Source organism: Bubalus bubalis, chromosome 14, assembly GCF_019923935.1.
Source record: "Bubalus bubalis isolate 160015118507 breed Murrah chromosome 14, NDDB_SH_1, whole genome shotgun sequence".
Lineage (NCBI taxonomy): Eukaryota > Metazoa > Chordata > Mammalia > Artiodactyla > Bovidae > Bubalus > Bubalus bubalis.
Window position 1 is genome coordinate 31,929,272 of NC_059170.1, and position 14,611 is coordinate 31,943,882.

Sequence of the window (14,611 nt, forward strand, 5' to 3'; positions counted from 1 at the left end):
AAAGTGCTAGGTCTTATGGTACATGTATATTTAGCTTCATAAGAAACAATCAACCAGGTTTCCAAATTGTTTTCATTTTATATTCCTACTTGCAGTGCAGGAGAATTCCAGTTGTTCCATATCCTCACCAACACTTGGTGGTGTCAATCTTAACTTTCATTCTCCTGGATATACAGTGGGATCCCAGTATGGTTTTACTTTGTATTTCCCTAATGATAATGCTCAAGAAAAGGAACTGTCACTGCTTCCCCCTTTTCCCCTTCTATTTGCCATGAAATGACGGGACCAGATGCCATGATCTTAGTTTTTTTTAATATTGAGTTTTAAGCAGACTTTTTCACTCTCTTCCTTTATCCTCATCAAGAGGCTATTTAGTTCCTCTTCACTTTCTGCCATTAGAGTGGTATCATCCACATATCTGAGGTTGTTGATATTTCTTGCAGTAATGTCGATTCCAGCTTGTAATTCATGTGAAAAGCACGGCATTTCACATGATGTGCTCTGTGTGTAAATTAAAAAAACAGAGTGACACTAAACAGCCTTGTTGTACTCCTTTCTCAATCCTGAGCCAGTCAATCGTTCCATACAAGGTTCTGACTGTTGCTTCTTGACCTGCATACAGGTTTCTCAGGAGACAGGTAAGATGATCTGCTGTTAAGGGTTGTCTACAGTTTGTTAGGATCCACACAGTAAAAGGTTTTAGCGTAGTCAGTGACTGCAGCCATGAAATAAAAGATGATTGCTTCTTGGCAGGAAAGCTATGGCAAATCTCGACAGTGTGAAAAGCAAAGACATCACTTTGCTGACAGAGGTCCATATAGTCAAGGCTATGGTCTTTCCAGTAGTCGTGTACGGATGTGAGAGCCAGACAATAAAGAAGGCAGAGGGCCAAAGAATTGATGCTTTCAAGCTGGGGTGCTGGAGAAGACTCTTGAGAGTCCCTTGGAAAGCAAGGAGCTCAAACCAGTCAATCCTAAAGAAAATCAACGCTGAATACTCTTTGGAAGGACTGATACTGAAGGTGAAGCTCCAAAACTTTGGCTACCTGAACAGTTGACTCATTGGAAAAGACCCTGCTGCTGGGTAAGATTGAAGGCAGAAGGAGAAAGGTACTACAGAGCATGAGATGGTTGGATGGCATCACCTATTCAAAGCACATGAACTTGAGCAAACTCCAGGAAATAGTGAAGGACAGGGAAGCCTGGCGTGCTGCTGTTCATGGGGTTGTGAAGAGTCAGACAGGACTTGGCGACTGAACAACAAGTGATAATGCTGTTGAGCACCGTTTTATGTTCTTATTTACCATCTGAATATCTTCTATTGTGAAGTGACTTTTAAGTATTTTGTCCTCTTTTTAAAATTAAGTTGTATATATTTTATTACTGAGTGAAAGGAATTTTTTTAAGTATTTTGAATATAATTTGTTTCCCATATATATGCATTGGGAACTTTTTCTCCCAGCTCTGAGGGTTTCATTTTTATTTTCTTAAGGGATATCTTTTATGCAACAGAATGTTTTAATTTTCATGAGTCTAATTTATTTTTATTTTTTCATTTATTTAGAAGGTGTTGGGGCTGTAGGAACAGGAAGAAGTATGAAGGCCTAGACCAGCTATGAGTCCTTCCCTGAAGTATTGATTCCCCTACCCTCAGAGCCACTAATCACAATCTTGAACATGAAAAATAAGAAAAGCCTGAACAGATTCAATTTTGATTCTTTGGGCAAAGCTGTTGCATAGCTACCTGTGGTGATCTGGGAGGCTTCTTACTAGAAGTGATGTTTGTGTAGGAGGGTCTAAATGATGAGTAATAATAAAAAGCTATGTTTAAAATAATACTACATTCTAAGCACCTTTCATGTCATTCTTTGTTGTAGCCAACCACCAAGATGGCCCCCAATGATCCTCACCACCTATATTTCAGGCCTTTGTATAGTTCTCTCCATTTTCCAGCTAAAGAAACCAAACTTCAGAAAGGTTAAGGAACTTGCTCAAATAAGTTGCTCAAGTATCAGAGTAGATATTTTTCCTTTGACAATTGAATTATATTTCTTTTACACTTTAATGAAGAAACATTAAAGGGTGACATCACAGCTTAGATAATAAATCTCCTCAGGCTTTCTTGAACCTCTTTTAATTTGTTTTCTAATGTTGTACCTTCTTTTAAAAAACCCAAGGCCACTCAATTTTACACTCTCTTCTCTATAATCTGTCATCATGCATTTCCCACTAAACAAATACTAGCACTATTAGAACTAAGTTTTGATTCTAACTCTTTCTACAAGGCCCATATTCCTAACCACTCTGCCTCCGAAGGGTTTCCTAGGAAGATAGTAAGAGAAGAGCATTATAGGCAGAGAAAATAACAAATGCAAAGAACTCAGGGTTTGGCAGGATTCAGCTGCTTCTGAGGGAATAGCTGGACTGTGGTTCAGTATAGCTAGAGATCAAACTTCTTGGGAAAGGAGCTGGTATCTGGTGTATAGAAACCTGTAAGTTATAAGTTACATCAACAATTTTGGATTCCTCTACAGAAAAAAAAATTAAGCAGAGGAAAAACATGCTATATTCAAACTTTTCAAAAGACTTTTTGATGATTTAGCAGACCCTGGTGTTGCTCGTTGGCACTTACCATTTCCTTGCATGCTGGCCACCATCCGTGTCAGCAGGCTGGAAGTGCTAGGGAATTAATGTCCACTGGAAGCCCTCAGTGAGTGAAGGGAGTTGTTGCATAAGTCGCTGCCCAGCTTCTTACTCATCAGGTGGGATGACTCAGAGACATGTGTCCCACAGAATTTCTCAGGGTTCCCCAAGATTAGGCTCTAACTGCCCATAGTCATAACGTGCTTGAAAATGGATGCCCCATCAACTGCTTTCCCTTCCCTGAGTCTCTTCTCTAGTCTCCAGATGGTTTTTCCTGTGATTACCTCACAAACAAGATACAATTGTCCCCGCTTTTCCCTGGGGAATATGTTCCAAGATCCCCGGTTGGACACCTGTAACTGAGTGTGCTGTGTGCTCAGTCATGTCTGGCCCTTTGTGACTCTTTGGACTGTAGCCTGCCAAGCTCCTCTTGGTGAGGATAATACCAAACTCTACATATACTATATTTTCCCTATACACACATGCCTATTATAAAGTTTAATTTATAAATTAGGTACATAGCAGATTAACAACAATAACTAATAATAAAATAGAATTATTATAATAATATACTATAGTAAAAATTATATGAATCTGGTCTCTCTCTCAAAATACCTTCTTGTACAAATTTAATACCTTTTCCATCTTAACCAAGCACTTGTTATGCACTGTGGCTGTAGGTGAATGAGGTGTGACAGAAAAAAAAAAAAAAACTAGCACAAATTTCTTTTTCCTTCACAATTTCACAGACAGAAGTTTTGTTTTCACTGTAGGTCTTAGCAACCCCAGCATCTGACTTTTTTTCTTTCCATATTAAATTGAGAATATTCACTTTTTTACTCATAGGAAGCATTCTATAACTTCTCTTTGATATATCTGATTTGCCAGCATCACTACTCTTGCTTCTTAGGGCCATTATTAAGTAAAGTAGTGATTACTTGAACACTGCCCTGCAATGTCATTGACAGTCAATCTGAAAACTAAGACTGTTGGGCAGAACAAGCTGGACAAAGAAATGATTCACATCCTGGGCAGGACAGAGTAGGGCAGCATATTTCATCACAGTACTCAGAATGGCACACAATCTAAAACTTATGAATTGTTTATTCCAGAATTTTCCATTCCATAATTTCAGACTGAGGTTGACTACAGGTAACTTAAACCTTGAAAAAAAAAATGAGGATAAGGGGGACTATTGTACTTGCAACTCAAATTCTTATTTCAAGGTCTACTTCAGAGCAGGGGAAAGGGAGGACTACAAAGCACAACAGATGGAATGAGAGGTAATATGGTCAATGTTGGAGAGGGAAATGGCAACCCACTCCAGTATTCTTGCCTGGAGAATCACAGGGATAGAGGAGCCTGGTGGGCTGCTGTCTATGCGGTTGCACAGAGTCAGATACAACTTAACCAACTTAGCATGCATGCATGCATGGCCAATGTTTATTCAAATACATATTAAAATGTTGGTTCTTCCCAAATTACTCTGTGAATTAAGTGAAATTTCAAACAAAACTCTAACAGGATATTTTTAATGGAACTTAAAAAGCAGATCCCTATGGTCACTGACAACAAAATTAGTTGCAAAAAAGAAGAAAAAGGAGACGACACGCCCTACTAAATTGAATGCCTTTTCCATCTTAAGATTTACTATAAATCTATCAAAATGGCACAGGGAGAAGTAAACAGTCCTAAACATGCATGAGAACTTACTGTGTAATAAAAGAGGCATTACAAAACAATGAAGGAATTAGTTGATTACTCAATAAGTAGTGCTGGACAACTGACTACCAATGTGTAAAAGAATTAAATATTTATGTGACATATACAAAATAAACTGCAGATAGTTTAAATATGAAAAATGAAGCTTGAAATTATTAAAGAATATATTTATAACTCAGAGAAAAGGGAGGATTTCTTAAGTAAGACAGAAAAATCAGAAATCTAAAAAACAGATTGATAAATCTGATCAAATCAAAATTCAAAACATGTACAATATATCGTATAACCAAGTTAATCATCCATGTTATAACATGAATGACACTTGAAAGTATTATGCTAAATGAAAGAAGTCAGTTATAGAAGACCACATATTATTTGATTCCATTTTAATGAAAGATCTAAAATAAGCAAATCCATAGAGACAGAAAGTAGACTATTTGCCAGGGGCTTGGAGAGGAGGGAATGGAGAGTGACTGCTAGTAAGTACAGGATTTCTTTGGGGGAAGATGAACATACTCTAAAATTAGATTGTAGTGATGCTCACACAACTTTGCAACTATAACTAAAGCCCAGTGGATTGTATACTTTAAATGGACGAATTTTATGGTATGTGAATTATTTCTCAATAAAACTTTTTTTAAAAGGTAAACCACACATTGGGAGAGGACATTTGTAATGAATATTACTGACAGATTATATTGAAGAATTCTGTAAAGCAATAAAAATGACAAACAACCCAAGATGAAAATGCATAAAGAATTAGAATTGGCATTTCAGAGATGGGGAAATTCAATAAATGTATATAAATATGCTCAACATTATTACTAATGAGGGAAAAGAAAATTAAAACAATGAGATACTATTACACCTATTAATTTGGGGGAAAAAACTTGGAAAATGAGACCTCTTGTATGCTTCCGGTGGGAGTATAAATTCATATAACCACTTTGTACCACAATTTGGTAATACCTAGTAAAGATGCTTACAAGTCTCTATAAGCCAGCAATTCCACTTTCTAACAAATTTTTCATAGAGGAACATATGAAGTAAGTCCATAGATGCTTATGGCACGTTGTTTGTAATGGTAGAATTTGGGAGACGAGATTTGCTATTCATTAATAGGGGATCAATTGTGAAATATGGATCAAATGTAGAATATTCATTCAATGTTATACAACAGTTAAATGAATATGCATAAATCTCAAAAACACAGAGTTCAATAAGCTACAAAAGAATATTTGCAATATAACACCTACAATAGTCTTCTTTCTCCAGAGAAACCAAACTAGTTTTTATATATATATATAAATAAATATTAAATATATATATTTAATATTTATTTACTGACTGTGCTGGGTTTTTGTTGCGGTATGCGGGATCTTCGATCTTGTTGCTGCATGCAGGTTCTTTAGTTGTGACACGTGGGATCGTTTAGTTGCAACATGTGAACAACTGCTTGCAGCCTGTGGGACCAGGGATCAAACCTGGGCCCCCTGCCTTGGGAGCGCTGAGTCTTAGCGCTGAGTCCCAATTCTTAGCCACTGGACCACCAGGGAAGTCCCCTGTAAGTATTATTATAAGGAACTGGCTCCTTATAATTATGGAGGCTGAGAAGTCCCACAATTTGCTGTCTGCAAACTGAAGTTTCAGGAAAGCCAGTAGTATAGTTCCAGTCTGACTCCAACAGCCTGAGAGCCAGGAATGCTAATGGTATAAAAATTCCAGGCAGAGAGCAGAAGACTGACATTTAAACTAAAGCACTTAGGCAGAGAGAGTGAATTCTCCCTTTCTCCACGTTTTTTTCTATTCAGGCCCTCAGCAAATTGGATGATTCCCACCCACCTTGGGGAGGTCAATTTGCTTTACTCAGTGGACTGATTCAAATAATAATTTCAATCTCAAAACATCCTCACAGACAAACAGAAAGATTATTTAACCAATTACCTGGACACCCTGTGACCCAGGCAAATTGCACACAGAGTTAACTACCACAACACAGTTAATGTAAATTAAACTAAGTGCACTACCATGCATACTGCAGCAAAAGTATGATAAACAACATGATAGTTGTTTCTGAGACTTGGGAAGGTAAACTTGGTGAATACACCTTCATCTACAATGTTTTATTTCTTTAAAAGTAAATTTGAATCAAATATGACAGGATATCAACATTTGTTCATTTGGGTGATTGGCACCCAGGTAATTTTTACATTAACCTTCCTTGTTCTTATCAGCATATTTATATTTTTTATATTTCTTATTATTGACCTCAGATCACAACTGCTACCTTCTTCAGAGAATTGTCTTTGGCCTACAGCTGCTACCTCACAAAGAAGTATGTGGGAGGTTATACCTATCCCAAAGGGGAGAGAGAGACAACTGATGACAAGATCACTGACATGGGGTAAAAAACCCCAACTTTTCCTTCATGGTGAATAATTATGTGGTACAATTCTAACTCAAGAACTCCCCTGTAGGATCAGGCTGAGACTAGACTCCAGGTGAGACCATATTCATCACTCTCTCCCTGATATACATCTTTTATTATGTAAACAAGAATCACCATCTCAGGCTCTCCTTCTGGTGAACCTGACTCAAGACAAGTCCCCATCTACTAGGTAGAGGGAAAAATTGTTTCTGCCCTGTCCAGAAACCTTGCTGCTGCTGCTGCTGCTGCTAAGTCGCTTCAGTCGTGTCCGACTCTGTGCGACCCCCGAGACGGCAGCCCACCAGGCTCCCCCATCCCTGGGATTCTCCAGGCAAGAACATTGGAGTGGGTTGCCATTTCCTTCTCCAATGCATGAAAGTGAAAAGGGAAAGTGAAGTCGTTCAGTCGTGTCTGACTCCTCACGACCCCACGGACTGCAGCCTACCAGACTCCTCCGTCCATGGGATTCTCCAGGCAAGAGTACTGGAGTGGGGTGCCATTGCCTTCTCCACCAGAAACCTTAGTGTAATGTAATAATTTTGTTGGTCCTTTTAGGTAATACCTAGTCCCTGCAGTAGATTGAAATATTGTTCCCAATTCTTCACTCCCTCCTTAACATACATTATGCTTCCTGACCCATTGACTTCAGACTTGACTATACTTGGGGCAAGAGGAGAAGGGGATGACAGAGGATGAGATGGCTGGATGGCATCACTGACTCGATGGATGTGAGTCTCAGTGGACTCCAGGAGTTGGTGATGGACAGGGAGGCCTGGCGTGCTGCGATTCAGGGGGTCGAAGAGAGTCGGACACGACTGAGTGACTGATCTGATCTGATCTGATAACATTTACCCTAGCTCAGTTCAGTTCAGTTCAGTCGCTCAGTCGTGTCCAACTCTTTGCAACCCCATGAACTGCAGCACGACACGCCTCTCTGTCCATCACCAACTCCCGGAGTTCACTCAGACTCACATCCATCGAGTCAGTGATGCCATCCAGCCATCTCATCCTCTGTCGTCCCCTTCTCCTCCTGCCCCCAATCCCTCCCAGCATCAGAGTCTTCTTTTCCAATGAGTCAACTCTTCGTATGAGGTTACCCTAGCTAGCGGAATGTTAATGGATGTGATGTGAATAGAGTCTTTAACTGTGAGTGTGGTTTGGCTTGGCCTTTTGCAATCCTTACCGCTGTCTTGAGAAGAGAATGTTACAGTAGGCACTGGTCCCAAAATGAGGAGACTTGTGGAACAAACTTGAATCCTACTCATTGCCTGGAGCCAAGGCCAGCTCATCCCAGTTACGAGCCCAATCGAACCTCAGACCTATAAGTAAGGAATGAAAGCTTGTTGTTAAAAGTCATTGTGATTTGGGATTGTTTGTTGAATAGCAAGAGTATGGACTAAAAGTCTCTTTTAGAGAAGAAATGTTCAAATTCTTAGCTTTTTGCACCCATCTCATTTTCCAAAAAGACATCTGTATGACCAAAGGGAGATGGACTTACGTGTCCATCTCCTACCTGCTGACACTTACAGTTGATGAGATCCATTCTTTCTCAGTTTGAGCTGTGTCTGGTGTCTTTAGCCTCTCACTGGGTTTTACTTGCTCTTTGGACAACTCTGAGCCCTTGTCCTGTCCCCTCTGTTCCTGTCCATGGTTTTCAGTCCACCCATCAGCCCCCGCTGCCGCCTGACAGACACACTGGCTCCCACCTAGCATTTGTTCCACCCAAGGATCATGGGAGTCATAACAGGATCCCTCCAAGATCTGTATCCCTTTGCAACCACTGTGCACATTGCTCTTCACCAGGTTCTAGCAGGTTAAAGCATTGCTCTTCTACATGGTGGCCTCTTCCCTGAACCCCAAATATGGAATGGAGTGATTCCTCCTGCCCTTGAAGCATAGCTGAATTCTTGAACTGTCTTTCTCCAGGCTGAAGTCTAGAACAGAAAGACTAGGGCCCAAGCATTCTATATACTCTCTCTGTAGCCTCTCCATTTTTTTCTTCTCCATAATACCATCAGGCCAAGGCCTAAGTTTATGAGAGCACACTATGGAAGATATGCTCAAATCTGATAGCTATTGATATATATCAAATGGAGCTAAAAGAATTTAGAAAATTATTTCCCTCTTGACAATGCCCCACTTTGGAGCCTATTGATAAATAGCAAAACTCTACATATAGCAAAATTCTATTGTTCAAAGTTGAGAAAAAAATTATCTTTGTTTATGCCCTGAAACAAATCAAATCTTCACCAGCACTCCACCAGGATGGATGAATTGTGGTGGACATGGAAATGTGTTGCTCAGATCCTCCTTCAAGGACTGGCTGCCCAGTTGCAGAGACCATGTTAGCAGCCAGCCTCCAGTTGTTGGCTGCTTCGGGCTCTGTCTTAGCTGGAGAAAAACATCCCTTCCAAGGTCATGCCTTTTCCAAGACAGCTTATGTTCAATGATTTGGTCAGGTGGAGGTGTAAAGGTCTGGCTATTTTGGTCTAATGTGGAATGCTTTAATAGGCAATACTCACTTAAAAACTCTCTGCCAGATTGGCTAGGCTCCACTGGGCCTGCATCATTGTTTGATTTATTCCTCTGCCCAGTCTGGCTTCTATTCCATTCTTTCCCATAGTAAATATCTTGCACCCTAGATTCCATCTCAGTATCTGATTCCAGAGAACCCAACCTATGATATAAATACTTTGGACTGCAGGAAAAGGTCCTTATACATACAGTGGAATATTATTCAGCCTTAAATAGGATGGAAATTCTGGCACATGCTACACTATGGATGAATTTTGAGAGCATTATACTATGCCAGGAAATTTGGAAAACTCAGCAGTGGCCACAGGACCGGAAAAGGTCAGTTTTCATTCCAATCCCAAAGAAAGACAATGCCAAAGAATGCTCAAACTACCACACAATTGCACTCATCTCACACGCTAGTAAGGTAATGCTCAAAATTCTCCAAGCCAGGCTTCAGCAATATGTGAACCGTGAACTTCCAGCTGTTCAAGCTGGTTTTAGAAAAGGCAGAGGAACCAGAGATCAAATTTCCAACATCCTCTGGATCATGAAAAAAGGAAGAGAGTTCCAGAAAAACATCTATTTCTGCTTTATTGACTATGTATGCCAAAGCCTTTGACTGTGTGGATCACAATAAACTGTGGAGAATTCTGAAAGAGATGGGAATCCCAGACCACCTGACATGCCTCTTGAGAAACCTATATGCAGGTCAGGAAGCAACAGTTAGAACTGGACATGGAACAACAGACTGGTTCCAAATAGGAAAAGGAGTACGTCAAGGCTGTATATCGTCACCCTGCTTATTTAACTTCTATGCAGAGTACATCATGAGAAACGCTGGGCTGGAAGAAGCACAAGCTGGAATCAAGATTGCCGGGAGAAATATCAATCACCTCAGATATGCAGATGACACCATCCTTATGGCAGAAAGTGAAGAGGAACTCAAAAGCCTCTTGATGAAAGTGAAAGAGGAGAGTGAAAAAGTTGGCTTAAAGCTCAACATTCAGAAAACGAAGATCATGGCATCTGGTCCCATCACTTCATGGCAAATAGATGGGGAAACAGTGGAAACAGTGTCAGATTTTATTTTGGGGGGGCTCCAAAATCACTACAGATAGTGATTGCAGCCATGAAATTAAAAGACACTTACTCCTTGGAAGGAAAGTTATGACCAACCTAGATAGCATATTCAAAAGCAGAGACATTACTTTGCCAACAAAGGTCTGTCTAGTCAAGGCTATGGTTTTTCCAGTGGTCATGTATAGATGTGAGAGTTGGACTATGAAGAAAGCTGAGCGCCAAAGAATTGATGCTTTTGAACTGTGGTGTTGGAGAAGACTCTTGAGAGTCCCTTGGACTGCAAGGAGATCCAACCAGTCCATTCTGAAGGAGATCAGTCCTGGGTGTTCTTTGGAAGGAATGATGCTAAAGCTGAAACTCCAGTACTTTGGCCACCTCATACAAAGAATTGACTCATTGGAAAAGACTCTGATGCTGGGAGGGCTTGGGGGCAGGAGGAGAAGGGGACGACAGAGGGTGAGATGGCTGGATGGCATCACCTACTCGATGGTCGTGAGTTTGAGTGAACTCCGGGAGATGGTGATGGACAGGGAGGCCTGGTGTGCTGCAATTCATGGGGTCTCAAAGAGTCGGACACGACTGAGTGATTGAACTGAACTGAACTGATACTAAGTGAAATAAGTCAGTCTGAAAAGGATAATACTGTATGATTCCACTTATACGAGGTGCCTTGAAGAGTCAAATTTATAAATAGAAAATAGAATGTTGTTTGCCATTCAACAACAACCTGGGGGGAAGGAAATGGAGACTTTTAATTGTTGAGTATGGAACTTCATTTGGAGTAGTGAAAGTGTCCTGGAAATGGATGATGGTGGTGGTTGTACAACAATATGAATATACTTAATTCCACTGAGCTGTAATTACGTACATTCATATGTATCAATTTACCATAAAAAATGGTAAATTTTATGTATATTTTATCACAATAAAAAATATTGGTTAAAATAGCCAGCTACAGGGCTTCCCTGGTGGTCCAGTGGTTAAGAATCTACCTTGCAAGGCAGGAAAGAGCAGTTCAATCTCTGGTCCAGGAAGATCCCTTAGTTGAGAAGCAACTAAGCCCATGCACTCTGAGTCAGCAAGCCACAACTACTGAGCCCACATACTACAACTACTGAAGCCTGGGTGCCTACAGCCTGTGCTCCACAACAAAAGAAGCCACCGTGATGAGAAGGCCAGATACCCTAATGAAGAGTAGCCCCCTCACTGCAACTAGAGAAAGTCCACCTGCAGCAACAAAGATCCACCATGACCAAATAAATAAATAAATCTTTAAAAAAAAAATGCTATGCTATGCTAAGTCACTTCAGTCGTGTCCAACTCTGTGCGACCCCAGAGACGGCAGCCCACTAGCCAGCCACAAATCAAAGAATTACACACTACAAACAAGCTTATGAAATATAAAGGTGGTTAAATTTAGGAAATGTATTAATATAATTCATTGTGCTGGTAGCACAAAGAAGAAAAAGTATCTGATCATATTCATAGATGTTAAAAAGGCATTTGATAAAATGTAACATCAGTTCCTAACAAAATTCTCTCTCATTTTTTTTTTTTTTTGGCTGCAGTGGGTCTTCATTGCTACATGTGGGTTTTTTCAAGTTGCAGCAAGGGGGAGCTACTCTCTAGTTTTGCAGTGCTCAGGCTTCTCACTACAGAGGTTTCTCTTATTGTGGAGAATGGGCTCTAGAGACGTTGCAGCGTGAGCTCCAGAGCACAGGCTCAGTAGTTGCGGCACACAGGCTTAGTTGCCCCATGGCATTTGGAATTTGCCCAGGCCAGGGATCAAACCCATGTCTTCTGCATTGGCAGGTGCTCTCAACCACTGGATCACCAAGGAAGTCCCAAAATTCTTAATTAAGCAGATATTAATTGATTCATCTTAATAAGACTAAAAAAAGTTTTTCTGGGCGGGGCTGTGCTGTGATCTTTGTGGGATCTTAGATCCCTGACCAAGGATTAAACTCTGGCCCCAGGCAGTGAAAGTGCTGAGTCCTAACCACTGGACTGCTAGGGAATTCCCAAATGATTAATAATTTTTTTTATCTAAAAACAAAACCAGCAGTGTAATACTAGAAATATTCCCATTAAAATTTCACTCATTATCACCACCATTATTTAATATTGTTCTCGATAATAGCTAATAATTTAAATTTTAAAAATCTAAAGTATACTGAAAATGGCAGAGTAGAAAGTCATGTGCTTATCTCCTCTTGCAAGAGCACCAAAATTACAACTAGTTGTTGAACAAACATTGACAGGAGGACTCAGGAACCCATCAAAAAAAGACCCCATGGCCAAAGACAAAAGAGAAGCCACAGTGAGACAGTAGGAGGGGCACAATCACAATAAATTTAAATTTCATACAAGCCAGGTGGGTGACCCACAAAACTGGAGAATGACAATACCAAAGAAATTCTCCCACCGTTGTGAAGGTTCTGAACCCCACGTCAGGCTTCCCAGTCTGAGGATCTAACAAAAGGACAGGGAATTCCCAGAGAACCTAACCTTGAAGGTCAGTGGGATTTGATTATAGGACTTCCACAGAACCGGGGGAAACAGAGCCACCAGTCTTGGAGGGCACAAACAAAATCTTGCACACATCAAGACCCAGAAGAAAGGAGCAGTTGATCTCACAGGAGGCTCAACTAAAACTACCTGCTAGTGTTGGAGGGTCTCTTGAGGAGGTGTGGGTCGGCAGGGGCTCACCACAGGGGCAGGGGCACTGGCAGCAATAGTCCAGGAAGGTCCTTCTTGGTGGTTGCCCTTAACCTGGCCATAGAGCCTGCAGACCCCAGGGCTGGGTCGCCTCAGGCCAAACAATAACCTGGGAGGGAGTGCAGCCCCACCCATCAGTAGATAATTGGATTAAAACTTTACTGAGGCCCTGCCCACCAGAGCAAGTTAGTTTTTCCCTTTCAGTCCTTCCCATCAGGAAGCTTACTCGAGCCTCAGCCTCCTCCATCAGAGGGCAGACAGCAGCAGTAAGAAGAATCATAGTCTCAAAGAAGCTAAAACAAAACCCACATTACAGAAAGTTAATCAGGATGAAAAAGCAGAAAGTCATGTCCCAGATAAAGGAACAAGATAAAACCTCAGAAAAACAACTAAATGAAACGGAGATCGGCAACTTTCCTGAAAAAAAAAAAATCAGAATGATAGTGAAGATGACAGGTGATATGCAATGACATTCAAAGTACATCATTAAATGAAAAAAAATTGAAATAGAGAACCAAATGCCTATTGTGCTATCATTAATGTAAACAAAAGAGGGAGGTTGTAGTTTTGATAACTTAAGGTAATAGGGAATTTTCAGAAAGGTCTGTTTATCACAGTCCCAGGGAAACAGAGAGAAATGAGGGTAAAAGGAGGCTGCTGCCCACTGAGTCTCTCACCTTCTGTTCTTCTGCTTCGGCAGCCTTTCCATCCACAGGTTTTTGTCCTTCTGTGTAACAATTCCTTGTTATGCTACTCTAACATGAAAGGTGAGCTAGTGAGAGAGCTCCAGGGTGAGCTGGATGACTGGGGAGGGGTAGGTGGAAGGAGAAACCTGTGCCTCAGAGCAAGCCTGAAACACAATCCACTTTCCTCTGGCAAGTGCCCATGGAGTCTTTCCTCAGTCCTAGGGACAGAGGACAGAGAATGAAAACTGAGTGGTCGTCACATAAAATCTTGGTGAGATGCTGCAAGTCTAAAGTATTCATTTTTTGATCATCATGTAAGAAAGTGGCTTCAAGGTACATTTCAGCAGTTTCAACACAGAGTGAATTTGGCATTGGATACATTTCACAAGTATAAGAAATGAAGCAGAGACAATGCTCATTCCTTTCATACAACAGAGGCCTGGCTGGTAACACTTACAGTGGAAGAATGGAAGATTCTGAGAGGATTACACAAGAGTCTTCCCTGGTCATTTCCAGAACATAAAGGAAGCTATGGTAGAAGGGAACCAAAAATTTCAAATTACTTATTTAATGATCATGAATTTAATGTAATTACTTATTTAATGATCATATTCATTAAATTAGACATTGTGCTTAAAAGCACTGTGATATCATAATACTCAGGGCCTTGATTTCATCTGATTTTATTAAAAATATATCTGATATATTAAAAATTATATATTTTTATTAAAATATATCAGATTTTTTATAGAAATATTAAGTGATATTGTATCCATCTCAGTGTATCACATTTGTCAGCTTGTCACATTAATGATGTA

The 14,611-nt window shown here is 40.4% G+C and overlaps 1 long non-coding RNA gene across 1 annotated transcript; it reads right to left on the minus strand.

Annotated features, from left to right (window-relative positions):
• Window positions 1–13,023: 13,023 nt before the first annotated feature.
• On the minus strand, window positions 13,024–14,322 carry LOC123329201. Its single transcript, XR_006544519.2, has 2 exons — window positions 14,251–14,322; window positions 13,024–14,011 (listed from the first exon to the last, which is right to left on the minus strand). It is a non-coding gene; the product is annotated as an uncharacterized LOC123329201 (long non-coding RNA).
• Window positions 14,323–14,611: the final 289 nt, after the last annotated feature.